The sequence below is a fragment of the Peromyscus maniculatus genome, chromosome 15 (genome assembly GCF_049852395.1).
Source record: "Peromyscus maniculatus bairdii isolate BWxNUB_F1_BW_parent chromosome 15, HU_Pman_BW_mat_3.1, whole genome shotgun sequence".
NCBI classification, from domain to species: Eukaryota; Metazoa; Chordata; class Mammalia; order Rodentia; family Cricetidae; genus Peromyscus; species Peromyscus maniculatus.
The window spans coordinates 22,076,091-22,096,403 of record NC_134866.1 but is presented as its reverse complement, the minus strand read 5'-3'; positions in this window follow the sequence as shown (position 1 = coordinate 22,096,403).

The following is a 20,313-nucleotide window of genomic DNA, read 5'->3' as shown; positions in this document are numbered from 1 at the left end:
TCCATGGAATATGAGTTTGAGTTTTCAAGTTGCTGCTGGGAACTGAATCCAGGATACTACAATTGCAACAAGTGTTCTTAACTTCTGAGTCATCTTTCTGCCCATTCCCTATGATATTATTCATCCTCTTCCTTCAAATCCTCTCAGATCCCATATCTAGCTGACTCCCTCAGCCATCCACTTCAACACTAATATTGCAAGTGTTCCATTATCCTCTCCCTTTCACCACTTTAAGATCTTTAAAAACTTTTTCCTTTTCCCCCTTATATTGTTAAAACCTACAACCCCTAGGCCTGACATAAATCTAAATCTAGATGTTGCATTTGCACAGAAAAAGTGTAGTATTTGTCTTTAATGTAAGACTTCTTCTATATAACAATGACTTCTTGGTCTATAAATATCCCCTAAAAGTGTTCTGATTTTATATTATTTTACAGCTGAATGGAATCTAATTATTTATAGGTATTAAATTTTCTGTATTCCTTCATTTCAAATTGAAGATCTAGGACAGTTCTATTTCCCTTACTTAGCTGTTGTGGATACTATTGCGAGAAATATAGCTTTACATTATTTCTATGACACTGTACTTCTTGCATATACCCAGAAACAGTATTGCTAGCCTATAATGTAGTTCTATTTTTGTTTTGTTTTGTTAGTTTTTATTGTCCTCATTTCTTTGAGATCCCTTCATACTTCTTTTCATAGTGACCACATTGTTAATTATTTACTAGTTGTATGTTTGGGTTCTCCTTTATCATCATGATTTCTTCTTTCCATGATGACCAGTATTAATGGGTAGAGATGGAATCTCAAAATAATTTTAACTTTAATTTTCTCAATGATTAAAAATGTTGACTATTTTTCAAGACATTTCTTAATCATTAACATTCTTTTGAATACTAGATAGATAGATAGATAGATAGATAGATAGATAGATAGATATTTACACTTATTAACTTGTTTATTGAAGGATGATTTAGTTGCTATTGTTTATTTTCTGATCCATTAGGTCTTTTCAGCCACTGCTTTTAGGTATATTTGTTTGCCTGTTGGTAGCAAATTCAGATGCATTGTTACATTATTCATTTGTGGTCCCTAATATTTTAAGGTGTTTATAAGTTACTTTCCTTATTGAAGTGACTTGACTGTATCTCAGAGCTATTGCCACATTTTTATATTTTCCCTGTTTCTGAGAGTTTTAGCTTATTCCTTGAGTTTTTTTTTAAAGAACCAGTGATCAGTCAAGTAAAGATTAGACTGGCCTCAACCTTACAATCCTCCTTCAGCCTCCCAAGAGTTGAAATTTTAAGTAAGCCCTGCCATGTCCGGTGTGATTTTAATCAATTCTGATAATGTCCCCCTGTGTCTCTGAACAATAGTCTTTAACGAATACCTCATTAGGCATCTAATGGTTTGTTCTCTTCTGCCTGTAACCTCTCAAAAAGAGCTTCTCTTAGTTGGTCTGATTTCATCCCACACTGGGAAAGATGAAGAATAAATGACATGTATCAAGGAGTTGGTGCAAATGAATCTTTATTGCTACATTTCAGTAGCTAAGGGTTGCAGAAGGAGTCGTATTAGATGAAACATCTATGAAGTTCAGTCTGTTAGCTCTGTGAGTAATATTTTAACATTTCAAAAGTCTTACCCCACACCACAGAAGAAGAGGCAGAAAGAGTATAAGAGCCCGACAGGACAGAGGACATCAGGAGAAGGCAGCCCTCTGAGTCAATTGAGCAAGGCTAATATGAACTTACAGAGTCTGAAGCAGAAAGTACAGAGTCAATAAGTATCTGCAACAGGTGTGTATTATGGCTTTCAGCTTAGTATTTGTATAGGTCTTCTGAGTGTGTGAACTAGTGGGTCTCTGATTGTTGTGCCACTCTTGGTGCTCATTTCCTTCTGTTGAGTTACTCTGTCCAGTATCAATTGATTGTTCTTTTACCTTTGTCTTATTATATTTTATATTGTCATGTTTGGTTTTGTCTCTTAGAAACTTGTCTTTTGCTAATGAAAGACAGACAGGGAATGTATCCTAAGGGGATGAGTGAGAAAGAATAGGAAGAAGTAAAAAAAGAGAGGAAAAACTATAATCAGGATATATAATATGAAGAAAGAATTTATTTTTGATAATAAAACATGTGTCAATGTAGATGTATCCAACCGTTTTATTAAAATAAGAAACACAGAACGAATGTAAAAGAGAAAGCCAAGAGGTCAGAGCTCAGAGATAAAATCTTACCTCCTGCAGTGCTCTTAGCTTATTTTACCTTCTAGGCATTCTCTTACTGGAATATTAATGCAGAGGGAAGATATTATATTGGAATGGATATTTTTTTACCAAATAAACCAAATAAAAAATTAAAAACTTATGTGGAAAAAATCTCTGACTTGATTTGGAAAGGAAAATTGAGACTTCGTCATTTAGCAGGAATAGACCCAGCAGAAATTGTCATACCTTTAACTAAGGAGGACATTGAAAAATTATGGACAGAAAGTGAACCTTGGCAAAGAGCTTGCAGTAATTTTTGGGGAGAAATTAACAGCAAATATCCCAAAAGCGATAGAATTGATCTTATAAAGAGAGCTGATTGGATCTTGCCTCGAATTGTATGGCAAAAACCCATATCTGGAGTTCGTACATTTTATACAGATGCCAACAAACAAGGAAAGGCAGGTTACAAATCAGAAAATTTAAGTAAAGTGGTTCAAAGTCCTTATAATTCAGTTCAAAAAAATCAGAATTGTATGCTATTCTGTTGGTATTAATGGATTTTTCAGAACCTCTCAACATAGTAACTGACTCTCAGTATGCTGAAAGAGTGGTATTACATATTGAAACTGCAGAATTTATCCCTGATGCTTCAGAATTAACTTCACTATTTATTCAATTACAAGATACAATCAGGAAAAGGAGTCAACCTTTATATATAACTCACATCCGATCTCATACTGGTCTGCCAGGCCCTCTAGCACAAGGCAATGATGAGATTGATAAATTATTGATAGAAAATATGCTGGAGGCCTCAGAATTTCATAAAAAAACATCATGTCAATAGTAAAGGTTTAAAAAAGGATTTTTCCATAACCTGGCAACAAGCCAAAGAAATAGTAAAGAAATGTCCTTCTTGTTCCGTCTACAATCAAAAGCCATTACCAGCAGGATGTAACCCAAAGGGTACTCAGAGGAATGAAATCTGGCAGATGGACGTGTTTCACTTTGCAGAATTGGGAAAACTGAAATATGTACACCACACCATCGATACTTATTCAGGATTTCAATGGGCAACTGCTTTGAGTTCTGAAAAAGCTGATTCTGTAATCACTCATTTGCTAGAAGATATGGCCATCATGGGTATACCTGCACAAATCAAAACTGACAATGCTCCATCATATGTCTTTGTTAAAATGAAACAGTTTTGTTTTTTTTTTTTTTTTTTTTTTTGCTTATTACAATATAAAGCATATTACAGGTATACCACATAATCCTACAGGTCAAGCAGTTATAGAAAGATCAAACAGAACTCTAAAGGATATGCTAAATAAACAGAAAGGAGTAACAAAAACCCCCAGAAATAGACTGCATAATGCTCTATTAACTTTGAATTTTCTGAATGCCAATGAGAAAGGAACAGCAGCTGCAGAGTGACATTGGATAATAGAAAAAACTACAGAATTAAATCAGCCTATATACTTTAAGGATGTGCTGACCTCATAATGGAAACGAGGGTATGTATTATGTTGGGGACGAGGTTTTGCTTTTGTTTCTACAGGAGAAGATAAGCTGTGGGTACCATCAAAATTGATAAAGGTTCAATTTGAACAAGAGAAACCTCTTAATAGAAGAGGTGATAGTTCATCAACCAGCATGAGCATCCAATTTAAACTAACTTGTACCAGTAACACATGCTTTTTCATTTAATCAGATAATAACTTGCCAAAAAGGAACATCCCCAAAATTAGTCTTGGGGAAAGGTTTTTGTTTTTGTCTTTTAGGAGAATGAAGGTTAAGGAATCTGAAGAACACAAGACAAATGAAACAACTGAAGAAAGGGACAAATCATCTATCCCAGGAAACAGAGTGAAATGGCGTATGGGTATATATTATCTAAAAAAAAATTATGTCTTCCTAAATGTTTGTTTCTGCTTTTCTCTAAAGATTTAACACTATTGGTCTTCTAATAGTCCCAGTTCAATTAAAATTTAAAGCTAACTTTGGAGTTGGAGAATGGCTCTCTCCTTCTTTAAACTCAAGCATGTTGTTAAAAGGAAAATGCAAACTCCCTGTATCATGCCAGAATAAAAGAGCCATCTTCTGCTATGGCACAGGACAAAAGCCAAATTAATTAAGGGACTATTCTATTACTAATCTCAACTCTTTGATTCTATTCTGATTCTTTAAACTTTTCTTAAAATATAAATTTTATATCAGAATTTACAAGATTAATAGATATATAGATATATATACATTTTAAACTTTGTTAAGATATGAATGGTCATATAGAGTACTAACTAATTCTAGAAAAAAAGGTTTCAATTAGCTGCATTTATATGTCTTTGTGTTCGATTCTCTTATTAGTTTTCTGTAGGAAATCACGGCCAGGCCTAACATCAACTGAAGTCTCCAGGAAGAAGATGGGGCCCCACAACAACAACAATTCCATGTAGACAATAATAATATCATTAAGCTGACAAACATCATCCACAGATCAGCTTTGAACTACAAGGTGCTCAGAGCAATTTTGAGATGACTAGCTGAGATGATCCAGTCTCAAAGACTACTTGAATAAGGACTTGAGATAAACCCTGAACTTTGGCATTATACTGGATAATAATGAAGGATATAGTTACCTTTCCTAGAATTTGACAATTAACTTAAATTTTTTCTTTCAGGATGAAGATAATTTCGCCCATACCCAGCAGGAAGCAATTTTAAGAATACGACGCCCACATTCCCAAAGAGGTGGTGTGGGGTGGGTGGTTTTTTGGTTCTTTTAATGGGCTTTGGGTCTGGGATAATTTTCATTGTTTAGAGGGGTTGGTTACAAGTTGTTGTCAAGGGTTAGGAAAAAGGCTAAGCAAAGGAGATTAGATTTAAGGTTCTTGTTTTAAAAAAAAGAAAGAAAAGAAAAGAAAAAGGCAATTACTAGTTTTAAATACTTTACATTATTACCAACTATTAGGATATAAAGAAATGAAAGTTAGTAGTTAGACATTACAATAGAACTTGTAGTCATATTAGATATGTTTTAAAAATTGAGCAGAGATGTTTTAGACAGGTCATCTTCAAACCCTTCAAAGATCTACCGAATATGGCATTTAAAATGTTTTAATAACTTAGAAATTTTTCTTTTTTGAGTCATGTCGGCTCCTGGCAGTACCAATCTACTTTAGAGAAAATATGGGCATTGAAGAAACTGCATATGGAGTTAACTTTCATTGTGACAAAAGTTAGCCACTGGACAACAAAGTATCCTTGAATCTACAGTACAAAATTGACAGACAGAACACAAAACAAAGGACTACTGATTGTTGCCAAAACAAGTGTGGTTATGGCTTTATCAAAAGGCATCTTCTGAGGCCAGGACAATATGGCACCATCCCTGAAGTGGCCTTTACAATCCAGAAAAGGTACAGTGCCCTTTTCTTAGAAGGCAGCTGAACAGGCAGTGCTCTGATGGCTTCTGTTGTGCAATGGAACAGCAGCTGAAAGCTCACGCCTCTCAATAGTAGACTGGCATTTAATAGAAGGATGTGGAGAAGAAGGGGATGCTGAGATGAAGCCATATATACACAGCCAAGAAGAATGGACAGCTGAATTTAAAAACTGTCAACAATTTCCAGAATTTAAAATCCTGAATCATGACAGGACACTAGTGGAATTCAGGTGTTTCTGGTACATGAACTGCTCTCACCCAATGTGAGGTTGAACTGTTGACCTTGTGTTCATCCTACATCACAAATGAGTCTGTCAGATACACTAAGCCTATAGGCTGAAGATGATGCCCCAACACTGCGGAGAAACCTCAGGTGACTGTCCAGGCAGCTGGCTGTTTCTGTCAACTCACAAAATTTTTGGAAGTTGCTTGTATGCACTTCCTGTTTTTATTTTTGTTAGCTAATATTATTTCCTTCTTAGGTCTCTGAGGGAGTTGAAGATTAGTTAGTTATAGTTGAAGATTAATTAGGATAGAAAGTGAATTAGATACATTTTGCACTTACTAAAATAGGATAGATAAGGGAATTATTTTCTCTGATTTGTCAAATACAAATGGACTAGACATCGTTTAGGTATTTGTTACTTGTATATATTGTATATAGTTATTGTACTTTTGTATATAGTTTTTCTTTTGTTAGTTATGACCTTTTGCCTTTTTTCTTTTTATTAAAATAGAAAAAGGGAAATATGGTGGTATTTTATTTGTACTGAAATGTGATTTTCATTGTATGTTAATAAATAAAGTTGCCTGGGGGTCAGAGCTATTAGAGCCATAGCAACTTGGTAGAAGAGCTAGGTAGATTTCTGTGTGTTCAAGGATACAGCCAGCATTGGAGACATATGCCTTTAAGACATGGAGAGCGGTACTTACAGGCAGTGATGAGGCAGTCATGTGTTTGGGTTTACAACCAATGAGAAGGCAGGACAGAAAGACTATTTAAAGACAGACACAGGAAGTAGCTCTTGCTCGGGGAAGCTAGGAGCACTGCAGGAGGTAAGGTTTTAGCTCTGAGCTCTGACCTCTCGGCTTTCTCTTTTACATTGGTTCTGTGTTTCTTATTTTAATAAGACGGTTGGCTACATCTACATGTCTCCTCTACTACTAAAATCAGACACTGTTGTATTGTTCTTTCCTTTTGTCACAACCTTACCATTGTCATCAGGAAGCAGAGCTGTTATGGTGACTTATACAAGACTGGGGGTTCGGCAGTAAAATAAGCAGAATGAGTCTGGAGACACCCAGGTCTCTGGCAATGACAAGCAGTTAGCATCCCTTCTGGAAGGTGAACCAATGTTCATTAGACACTCAATTAAGATTCTAGTTACTGCACTTTTTACAATATCTGCTTGTGGTCTTGGTTGATACGGAGTAGGCAGGAAGTGAAAAGGTGTTTGGGGTGGGACTCCGTCCATGTGGCTACCTTGCCTTGCTTCTGTAACTAACTCTAATAAATCCACTGGTTCATACAAAAAAAAAAAAATTAGATTCCTTTAGAAGATATTGTAGTTCTGCAGAATATTTAGAATACCATTTAGTCATTGGGCTTTACAAAATCATATTTATTGAGCATAAACTTATATTAAAAATGAATCACATATTTGCACATTTTTCAAAGTCATATACCTTTTATGAATTAGGATACATTTATAATTTCTAAAGAGAATAGTTATAATATAATTAGGAATACACAAGCATAATATCAGGGTAAGGTTATTAACTATTGAATTTAGTTTAGAATATATTATTAAACTGTGTATTTTAGAATATAATACACACATTAAATACCCAGGTACAATTAGTATCACTGCACAAAAGATACACATAGCAATTTTTTATTTTTTATATTAGCACCTATTTGTGAAAAAGTGTCAAAATATCATGCAGTCTGTGTCTTACTAGGGAAGATAGTGCATTAGTGTTGATGAACAACACAATTTTATATATCTTACAAAAGTAGAGAAAAGGGCTAAATATTACAACCAAATTATGAACAAGTTTGGCTCATAACAAAATGGGCAGGACAATTTTTTAATTTTCCTTTTACCTGGAAATGTATTATGGATGAAAGCATATGTCAGACAGTTTGGAAAATTGACTCTAAGAAACAGGTTTAATAGATTGTGGACAGTTCATAACACATGCCAAGAGAGAGTGATTGAGACAATAAAGCCTTGGACCACAGCTTGATCAAGATAACATCCATAATCTTGCTTTCTGTATGTTTGTTAGAACTTTGACAAAGATCCTGGTGAGTTAAGACTCATAGTCACAAGATAACTCATGTTGAGTAAATGGTCTCCAGAATCTTCTTCCACACATATAGATAATGAAATTTGAGGACCACAGAAAGTAAATTGATAAATAAGTCCTATCATAGATCATTCATAGTGTGGCCCTTAAGAGAAAAGACAGCAGAGCTCCTGTATAAAAAGAGCAGGCCATCTTAAATGGGTAAAATTGATGGTCACTGACTTGAAGTTAATGTGACTTGCAAAATGTATTAATTAGCATAGAGAGTGGATAATCTAGTTTGTCTTACTGGCCCATTCATAAGATTCCCAGTCACTTACTTTTCAGTTTTGTCATCATATAATTTCCAGAAAGGTTTGCTCAATGGAGAAAGATAACCCCAAAATACTAAAACCACTTAGAATGTTCAACATATAAGACTGTCTGTTACATGAACTGTATATGTTTACATTATATCATGTATTCTTTTTGAATTTATTTTTATTAATTAGTTTTTCCAAGCCTGAACATAGTTTCCCCTCCCTCTCCCCTCTCCTCCTAGTTTCTGTCTCCAACCTTCCCACTTCCTTTACCCCCATTCACCCCTCCTTTCTCTTCTGCAAAGGGCAAGTTTCCATGGGTATCAGCAAGCCATGGTATACCAAATTGCAGTAAGACTAATCACCTCCTCTCCTATTTAGGCTGGATGAGGCAGTCCAGTAGGAGACAAGTGTGGCAAACGCAGGAAACAAAATCAGAGACAGTCCCTCCTCCACATTTAGGAGTGCCACAAGAAGGCCAAGTCACACAACAGTAACAGAAATGCATAGGGCTTATATCAGTCCCATACAGGCTCTCTGGTGGGCGGTTCAGTCTCTGTGAGGCCAGCTGAACCCAAGTTAGTTGATTCTGTGGTTTCCATGTGGTGTCCTTGCCCCCCTTGGCTATCACAGTCCTTCCTTCGACTGTTCCACATGATTTCCCGAGGTCTGACTAAGGTCTGTTTGTAAGACTCTGGCATGTTTCCATGTGTTGCTGAGTGAAGCCTCTCTCATGGCAATTTTTCCAGGCAACAATCTATGAACATAGCAGAATACAATTAGGAACAATTTCATTGTATATCATGTATTCTTTGGGTGGAAAATTTAAATAGCATGTTTTCTAGGCTAACACTAAAATTATGATTGTCCTACGTCAATCTTCTTAGTCTGCAGGTATTTGTCATTTTGACCAGGTCATTCTGTCATGTATTCTTTTAAGTCTAAGTATGGTAGAGCACTTACTTGTTAATTGAAATTATATAGAAGGACAATGCCACAAACTAGAAGTATAAATCAGAACTAATGATCTACTAGCAACAGAGTTCTTTGTTGGAAAACAGTGATACATAATAGATATAAAATATCTCTCTTCAATCAATTTACATTTTCTGCCCCCTGGAAGAATGTTCCATGTTATCCAAAAGTTATATTTTACTTGAAGTATATAGATAACCAAAGGTGATATAAACAATATTTCTACTTGCAAGGAATGAGTTATTATCAGAAATGACTTCATCTCTGAAAGGTAAATTGGTTCAAAAGTTGTTTCTAAAATAAGATTCACAGTTCCTAGGTTATATAAAGGGACACATGAAAACTGACAGAGACTTTTTATTAAGTTTTTGTTTTGCCAAAAGCAATATTCAAATTTTGAAACTCATACAATAGTTTCTTCTTGAAAAGAAATAAAGATATTGTAAGAATACTATGAATATAAAAAAATACATTGACTTTAATTTATGAATATAAAAATAATTAAATGTATTTAACTATTGTATTTCTCTCAAAAGCAAACATCTTAATCCTGGATCTAGAGAACAAGTGCTTCCTCACATATAATAGACTTTATTTCTCTTGTGTGACTTTTGTTTTGTTTTGTTATTATCCAAACAAAAAAGTGTTTTCAAAAGAGTGAACACACATTGCTTTCAACGGCCTGTATGTGAGAATACTGGTGTATAGAAAAGGATATTTTAGGCACTAAAGCTTTTGAGAGCTATAGATAGCCGTTGAGATCTCAAAGAATTGTGGCAATTTCTACCCACTACATAAAATGGAACTTCCTTTTCAGATTTTGAGCCCAATCAGCCTTTTGTATGAAATTTCTCATGATAGACATATAAATAAAATTGAGCCTTGTTGGACTTTAGAGATAGACTCAAATTTTACTTTGATTCTAGCCACTCCAAACATTAAGGAGGAAGCAAAATTTTACCAATATGACTAGATCATAGTAAGATAATTAAATTCACAGCAGATTCATAGTAAATTCATAAATTATGAATTTAAGGAAAGCACCAGAAAATTCAATTTACATTCATGCATGCACTATCAAAAAATGTTATTACTGACTATATACATAGTAGAACATATAAAGCAGTTAAGTCTTTTCCAATAAATAGTATTTAGTTGGGCTAAAAAAATATGTTTATTTAAAGTTAATTTTTGAAACTTTTCATGGCACAATTGATTTTGAGCACGTTGTTTCTTTATATTCTCACATGATACAGTGCATTCATTATTTTGAACAGCTAAGGAAATGCAGTATGACATCTTCTTTGTACTTGAACCTGATCTGCATTATTCTGCATTCATGCTGCAGGTCACAATTGGGCTGTGTAGACTGAACAGGTGTGTAGTAGTGATGAGCTCCTTTAGTGGATGTCTACACAGTCTGGACTTGGTTGAAAGCCATTAGATGTGTATGGCCTTTCTTGCCAGGAGGAAAATCTTCCCAATGAGGAACAGATGTTAATATGGATAAAATGATCATAACATTAACATCTTAAACTTGCATTTATAGAATTATTTTCTTTCTCTAAATACGTTAGCATCTGTTATAGATAATGATCTGTTTCCTAGCAAAATCACCTCTTTAAGGTTAACATGGGTAAATAATAAAGACAATAATTCAGAACACTAATAACTAATGTTGAATTACATGTAGTAGTTTACATAATGTAAGTTAACTTAAATATTTGACTTAGAGTAATCTCACAATGAATACACACATTAAAAATTAAAAAAATGTGTTGTGTGATTTTGTGATGTGATGAAGTTTGACATATTCTTTACACATAAATTGATTTTCCAGTAAAGTCTACTCTCACAAAATCCTGCACTGCATTTTTTCCATTCTTAAGAATTATCACTACTGTCACACTTTGAACTCATTTAAATGCACTCTTGAAGGTGAGAAATCACATCTCAAAGCTGTTTTCTAGCCAAATATAAGCTCAGTGTGTTATGTAGAGTACAGTATATTAGTAATGAGCTGACACTGCCTCAGAGTAGTATTTTAATGTTTCTTGGTTGTTCTAGTAATTTTTCAGTTTAGTAATAAATGAATTAATACTAACTATGATTTTAAAATAATGGTTTGGGATTTTTTTATTCATGGTGCACTAGTTTATTATAGAGCACTTTGAAAATAGCTATTATTTAAAATAATTACGCTACAAATTGCAAGGCAAATTATGTTTTGACTGTATGTGAATGAAACACAATTGAAATCACCAAATAATTGGGGATACAAAGCCTTGACTAAATATCTCTTGTCCCCAAATGGAACAAACAGTACTGGGGAATGGGTTACATCTAAACTGTTTCTTGGCTAAAGGGTCTCTATGTAAGACCCCAAATACCTCAAGCTATTGTCAAGGCTGTATGTTTATCTCCACAAATTCAGCATAAGGCCCTATTGCTGATGACAGCAGTTAGACAACCCAATGAAAATGGAGAGGTCAAGCTGGTCGAAACGTGGAGCCTTCATCCCTCCTGACTAGTGTTCACAGTATGGGAAGGTTTTTTGCACAGTACCACAGGGGTAGCGTAAACAAACTACAAACTTCAGTGGTGTCCTGGCTGAAAGATATGGTGGTACTGATATGGATTCACAACACGCCCCATGGTTGGGCATGGTCATGCATGCCCCGGCGGGACCTAGTCACTTCTGCCTTGTCATTTCTGGGTCAAAACGTCTTGCATTACCAGGACCCCATGACTTTGTGTAGTTGCGTAAAGTGTGCAGCACAACTATGTGTTCTACATGCATGCATGGAATAGCCACATGGGCCTATATGCACAGGCGCTGCCTGGCCTTTATAAGTCGGTGCCATGATTCCCAGCCTCACTTTACTTTGCTCACATGTCTTTCCACAGTCCTGTGCACATCTGTCCCTCTCCCTTATCTTAATACAACTCTTGTTAGTGGATTCTGTCATGTTCCATCATGTTTCCTCCCAGGGTAAGTGTAAGGATTTGATCCTTAATTACGTCATCAGCCTTCGCCGGCTTCCCAGCCTAAAAAGAGGGTGAGCCCTCTGTGGGCTCTCTCTGTCCCCTCTCCTCTCCGCTCCTTCCTCCCGTTGGCTCCCCTCTCCCTCCCCCCTTTTTGTGTCTCTCTGTCTCTGTTTCTCTCTCTCTCTCTCTCTATCTATCTATCTATCTATCTATCTATCTATCTGTCTCTGTTGATGTAACCAACCGTCTTATTAAATAAGAAACACAGAAACAATGTAAAAGAGAAAGCCGAGAAGTCAGAGCTCAGAGTTAAAATCTCACCCTTCCTCCTGCTGTCCCAGCTTCGCGAAAAGAGACCTACTTCCTGTCGGTTCATTTTTTTATAGTATGTTGTTCTGCCTTCTCATTGGTTGTAAACCCAAACACATGACTGCCTCGTCACTGTCTGAATGTACAGCCCCCTAGGTCTTAAAGGCATATGTCTCCAATGCTGACTGTATCCCTGAACACACAGAGATCTTATGGGATTAAAGGCGTGTGCCAACACCGCCACAGTCTTGCTATGGCTCTAATAGCTCTGACCCTGAACACACAGATATCTATGGGATTAAAGGCGTGTGCCACCACCGCCCGGCTCTTGCTATGGCTCTAATAGCTCTGACTCCCAGACAACTTTATTTATTAACATACAATCAAAATAATAATTCAGTACAATTAGATTACCACCACATTTCCCCTTTTCTATTTTAATAAAAAGAAAAAAAGCAAAAGGTTATAACTAACAAAAGAAAAACTATATACAAAAGTACAATAACTATATACAATATATACAAGTAATAAATACCTAAACAGGTATTTGACAAATCAGAGAAAATAATTCCATTATCTATCCTATTTTGGTAAATCCAAGATGTATCTAATGCACTTTCTATCCTAATTAATTTTCAATTATAACTAACTAATCTTCAACCATAACTAACTAATCTTCAACTCCCTCAGAGACCCAAGAAGGGAATAATATTAGCTAACAAAAATAAAAACAGGAAGTGCATGCAAGCAACTTCCAAAAAATTTTGACAGAAACAGCCAGCTGCCTGGGCAGTCACCTGAGGTTTCTCCGCAGTGTTGGGGCATCATCTTCAGCCTATAGGCTTAGTGTATCTGACAGACTCATTTGTGAAGTAGGATGTACACAAGGTCAACAGTTCAACCTCACATTGGGTGAGAGCAGTCCACGTACCAGAAACACCTGAATTCCACTAGTGTCCTGTCATGATTCAGGATTTTAAATTCTGGAAATTGTTGACAGTTTTTTAATTCAGCTGTCCATTCTTCTTGGCTGTGTATATATGGCTTCATCTCAGCATCCCCTTCTTCTCCACATCCCTCTATTAAATGCCAGTCTACTTTTGAGAGGCATGAGCTTTCAGCTGCTGTTCCATTGTACAACAGAATCCATTGGCCCTCTGCCTGTTAAGCTGCCTTCGAAGAAAAGGGCACCATACCTTTTCCGGATGCGAAGGCCACTTCAGGGATGGGGCCATATTGTCCTGGCCTCAGAAGATGCCTTTTGATAAAGCCATAACCACACTTGTTTTGGCAAGAATCAGTAGTCCCTTGTTTCGTGATCTGTCTGTCCATTTTGTCCTGTTGATTCGAGGATACCTTGTTGTCCAGTGGCTAACTTTTGCCAGAATGAAAGTTGACTCCATATGCAGTTTCTTCAATGCCCATATTTTCTCTAAAGTAGATTGGTACTGCCAGGAGCCGACATGTCTCAAAAAAGAAAAATTTTCTAAGTTATTAAAACATTTTAAATGCCATATTCTGTAGATCTCTGAAGGGTTTGAAGATGACCTGTCTAAAACATCTCTGCTCAATTTTTAAAACATATCTAATATGACTACAAGTTCTATGATAATGTCTAACTACTAGCTTTCATTTCTTTATATCCTAATAGTTGATAATAATAACATTCAAGGATCAGAAATTTGCATTACATTGTTAAATGGATGGAATAAATACAATTAGAAATATACATATAGCATTTTCTAACAATATCAGTTTCAAATTTGTGTACAATATAAAACAATTCAATCCAATGTAAAGTATTTAAAACTAGTAATTGTCTTTTTCTTTTCTTTCTTTCTCTTTTTTTTTTAATTTTAAACAAGAACCTTAAATCTAATCTCCTTTGCTTAGCCTTTTTCCTAACCCTTGACAATAACTTGTAACCAACCCCCCTAAACACTGAAAATTATCCCAGACCCAAAACCCATTAAAAAGACCAAAAAACCACCCGCCCCACACCACCTCTTTGGGAATGTGGGCGTCGTATTCTTAAAATTGCTTCCTGCTGGGTATGGGCGAAGTTTTCTTTATCCTGAAAGAAAAATTTTAGGTTAATTGTCAAATTCTAGGAGAGGTAACTATATCCTTCATTATCCAGTCTGTGTATAATGCCAAAGTTCAGGGTTTATCTCAAGACCTTATTCAAGTAGTCTTTGAGACTGGATCATCTCAGCTAGTCATCTCAAATTTGCTCTGAGCACCTTGTAGTTCAAAGCTGATCTATGGATGATGTTTGTCAGCTTAATGATATTATTATTGTCCACGTGGAATTGTTGTTGTTGTGAGGCCCCATCTTCTTTCTGGAGACTTCAGTTGATGTTAGGCCTGGCCATGATTTCCTGCAGAAAACTGATAAGAGACTCGAACACAAAAACATATATATGCAGCTAGCCTTTTTTCTAGAATTAGTTAGTACTCTATGTGACCATTCATATCTTAACAAAGTTTAAAATGTATATATATATATATTAATCTTGTAAATTTTGATATAAAATTTATACTTTGAAAAAAGTTTAAAGAATCAGAATAGAATCAAAGAGTTGAGATTAGTAATAGAATAGTCCCTTAATTAATTTTGCTTTTGTCCTGTACCATAGCAGAAGATGTCTCTTATTCTGGCATGATACAGGGAGTTTGCATTTACCTTTTAACAACATGCTTGATTTTAAAGAAGGAGAGAGCCATTCTCCAACTCCAAAGTCAGCTTTAAATTTTAATTGAACTGGGACTGTTAGAAGACCAATAGTGTTAAATCTTTAGAGAAAAGCAGAAACAAACATTTAGGTAGACATAAAAATTTTTTAGATAATATATACCCATACACCGTTTCACTCTGTTTCTTGGGATAGATGATTTGTCACTTTTCTTCAGTTGTCTCATTTGTCCAGTGTTCTTCAGATTCCTTAACCTTCATTCTCCTAAAAGACAAAAACAAAAACCTTTCCCCAAGACTAATTTTGGGGATGTTTCCTTTTGACAAGTTATTATCTGATTAAATGAAAAGGCATGTGTTATTGATACAAGTTAGTTTAAATTGGATGTTCATGCTGGTTGATGAACTATCACCTCCTCAATTAAGAGGTCTCTCTTGTTCAAATCGAACCTTTATCAATTTTGATGGTACCCACAGCTTATCTTCTCCTGTAGAAACAAAAGCAAAACCTCGTCCCCAATGTAATACATACCCTGGTTTCCATTCTGAGGTCAGCACATCCTTAAAGTATATAGGCTGATTTAATTCTGTAGTTTTTTCTATTATCCAATGTCTCTCTGCAGCTGTTGTTCCTTTCTCATTGGCATTCAGAAAATTCAAAGTTAGAAGAGCATTAAGCAGTCTATTTCTGGGTGGTTTTGTTACCCATTTCTGTTTATTTAGCATATCCTTTAGAGTTCTGTTTGATCTTTCTATAACTGCTTGACCTGTAGGATTATGTGGTATGCCTGTAATATGCTTTATATTGTAATAAGCAAAAAACCGTTTCATTTTAACAGAGACATATGATGGAGCATTGTCAGTTTTGATTTGTGCAGGTATACCCATGATGGCCATAACTTCTAGCAAATGAGTGATTACAGAATCAGCTTTTTCAGAACTCAAAGCAGTTGCCCATTGAAATCCTGAATAAGTATCGATAGTGTGGTGTACATATTTCAATTTTCCAAATTCTGCAAAGTGAAACACGTCCATCTGCCAGATCTCATTTCTCTGAGTACCCTTTGGGTTACATCCTGCTGGTAATGGCGTCTGATTGTAGAAGGAACAAGTAGGACATTTCTTTACTATTTCTTTGGCTTGTTGCCAGGTTATGGAAAAATCCTTTTTTAAACCTTTACTATTGACGTGATGTTTTTTATGAAATTCTGAGGCCTCCAGCACATTTCCTATCAATAATTTATCAATCTCATCATTGCCTTGTGCTAGAGGGCCTGGCAGACCAGTATGGGATCGAATGTGAGTTATATATAAAGGATGATTCCTTTTCCTGATTGTATCTTGTAATTGAATAAATAGTGAAGTTAATTCTGAAGCATCAGTGATAAATTCTGCAGTCTCAATATGTAACACCACTCTTTCAGCATACTGAGAGTCAGTTACTATGTTGAGAGGTTCTGAAAAATCCATTAATACCAACAGAATAGCATACAATTCTGATTTTTGAACTGAATTATACGGACTTTGAACCACTTTACTTAAATTTTCTGATTTGTAACCTGCCTTTCCTTCTTTGTTGGCATCTGTATAAAATGTACGAACTCCAGATATGGGTTTTTGCCGTACAATTCGAGGCAAGATCCAATCAGCTCTCTTTATAAGATCAATTCTATTGCTTTTGGGATATTTGCTGTTAATTTCTCCCAAAAAATTACTGCAAGCTCTTTGCCAAGGTTCACTTTCTGCCCATAATTTTTCAATGTCCTCCTTAGTTAATGGTACGACAATTTCTGCTGGGTCTATGCCTGCTAATTGACGAAGTCTCAGTTTTCCTTTGTAAATCAAGTCAGAGATTTTTTCCACATAAGTTTTTAATTTTTTATTTGGTTTATTTGGTAAAAATATCCATTCCAATATAATATCTTCCCTCTGCATTAATATTCCAGTAGGAGAACGCCTAGAAGGTAAAATAACCAAAATGCAATCCAGCTTTGGATCAATACGATCCACGTGTCCTTCATGCACTTTCTTTTCTACCAAGGCCAATTCTTTTTCAGCTTCAGGTGATAATTCTCTTGGACTATTTAAGTCCTTGTCACCTTCTAAGGTTCTGAACAAATTAGTCAGTTCATCATTTTTTACCCCAACAATAGTTCGTAGATGAGAAATATCTCCAAATAATCTTTGAAAGTCATTAAGAGTCTGTAGTCTATCTCTCCGAATTTGCACCTTTTGGGGTCTAATTTTTTGTAGCTCTATTTTATATCCTAAATAATTAATAGAATCTCCTCTTTGTATCTTTTCAGGAGCAATTTGTAATCCCCAGCAAGGCAAAATTTTCTTTACTTCTTCAAATATTATTTCTAAAGTATCTGCATTTGAGTCAGCTAGTAAAATATCATCCATATAATGATAAATTATAGATTTAGGAAATTTTTTACGTATCACTTCCAATGGCTGTTGCACAAAATATTGGCACAGAGTTGGGCTATTCAACATTCCCTGTGGGAGGACCCTCCATTGAAATCTTTTAACCGGTTGAGAATTATTATAAGTAGGCACTGTAAAAGCAAATCTTTCTCTGTCTTTTTCTTGTAAGGGTATTGAAAAGAAACAGTCTTTTAAATCAATAACTATGAGAGGCCATCCTTTTGGTAACAGAGTAGGCAAAGGCATCCCAGATTGTAGAGAGCCCATAGGCTGAATTACTTTGTTAATTGCTCTAAGGTCTGTTACCATTCTCCATTTACCAGATTTCTTTTTAATAACAAATACAGGAGAATTCCAAGGGCTGGTTGATTCTTCAATATGCTGAGCATTTAACTGTTCTTCTACCAGCTCTTCTAAAGCCTGGAGTTTCTCTGTTGTTAAAGGCCATTGCTGGACCCATACAGGCTTGTCTGTTAACCATTTTAAAGGTAGAGCTGTTGGTGTCTTTGGAAGATCATCAGTTATTGTGCCCTGTTCTTGAATAATATGGATGGCTGGTGACCACTCATTAGAACAATATCTTCTAATATTTCTCTCAGTAACATGTGCTAGTTTATGATTTGTTTCTGAGATTGGAGGGATGTTAATCTGAGTATTCCATTGTTGCAACAAGTCTTGACCCCACAGGTTCATAGTTATGTTAGTCACATATGGTTTTAATTTTCCTCTCTGTCCTTCTGGACCTATACATTCGAGCCATCTTGCACTCTGTTTCACCTGAGATAATGTCCCAATTCCTAACAGGTGAACGTTTACCTCCTGAAGAGGCCAAGTTGGATGCCAAAATTCTGGTGCAATTATGGTAACGTCCGCACCTGTGTCTACCAGACCAGACACCAAAACACCATTTATTTTTATTGTTAATTTTGGTCTTTGTTCATTAATAGAAGTTTGCCAAAAAATTTTCTTTATGTTTTCTCCTGAATTTTCTATTCTCTCTGTTTCATCATCCTGACCAGCATGATTTATTCCAATAGGCTTTTGGTTATTTAATCGCTCTCCAGAGCAGGCATTTCCTCTATGGCTGCAGGAAAGGTTTGAACTGGATTTGCACTGGGGGCCTGCCTGAGGCCCCTCTGGGAGTTTCCCAAAGACTGAGGCAAAGGATTACCCTGTCTGTCCTTTGTTGATCTACATTCGTTGGTCCAGTGTTTTCCCTTACCACACCTTCTGCATACTCCAGAAGGAAGGGGCATTCTGTTGCCATTGTTCCTTAACGAAACATTGTTTCTGGGAATGACCTGTTTACAGTCCCTTTTCAAATGTCCTTGCTTTCCACATCCAAAACATCTAACACTCCTCAAACCTTTTGAAATTACTTCTCCTACCCATGTATCATCATGCTCATCAGCTTCAACATTAATTGTTTCTCTAATCCAATCTTCCATAGGTGCAGATCTTGCCCTTAATGGCCTGATTATTCTTTTGCATGCTGCATTCGCATTCTCAAAGGCCAAAGATTCAATTATTGCCTTACCAGCTTCTGAATCCGAGACCATTCTCTTTACTGCTGAAGCCAGTCTTTGTAAAAAATCAGTAAAAGACTCTTTTGGGCCTTGCATCACCTTTGTAAATGACTCAGATTTTTTCCTGGTTCCTCAACTCTGTCCCATGCATTCAAGGCTGCCGTTCGACATAAAATTAGGGTTTGGACATCATATAAACATTGTGTTTGTGCTGAAGCATATTGGCCTTCGCCCATAAGCTGATCCTGGCAAACTTGTACTCCTTTATCCCTCCATTGTTTTTCTAGGTTTTTAGCCTCCTCCTTAAACCAAGTCAGAAATTGAAGTCTTTGGCTGGGTTCCAGAACACCTTGTGCAAGGTCCCGCCAGTCCTGTGGTACTATCCTATTATATGTTGACCAAGTGTTTAACATTTGCTTTACATATGGGGAATGCATGCCATAAGATACTATTGCCTCCTTAAAACTTTTTAAATCCAACATTTCAATTGGAGCCCAAGTATTTTGTGTAGCCATTTGATCAGGTATCTGCTGTACGGTTACAGGATAAATTAAGGGTGACTGTGTGAAAACAGGCTTTCTTTCTGCAACCTTATGATCCCGACTTGAAACAACTTCACTGTTAATTTCTTCTGTCTGAATTTTTACAGGTTTAACAAGTTCTTCTAAAGCTGTTATCCTGGCACTTAAATTGACTATCTTTTTAAATATTAAAATGTGGATTATTATAGTGATAAGGTGCATAATTCCACCAATACTAATATTATATAGTTGTTCCATTGCCAGACTGCCTAAAATTTTGAACAAAAACCAATTTTCTTCCAATGTACACATAAAACCCATTTGTTTCTTAATGTGGAAAAAAATTCTCTTTTAGATAGTTTCCTTTAAAATATCTGATATATTATGACTTACCTAATCTGCGTAGAACAGTAGAAATTCGAGGGGATTTTCAAAGCAGCCACCCTGTGTCCCAGGTGTAAATCCAGAGAGAGAGAGAGAGAGAGAGAGAGAGAGAGAGAGAGAGAGAGAGAGAGAGAACAAGAAAGCGTAGCTGGCTAAAGTTTAAATGCAGCCACGTGTTCCCTGTTGTGCCGAGTCAAGGCTTGGGTCTGACTTCCT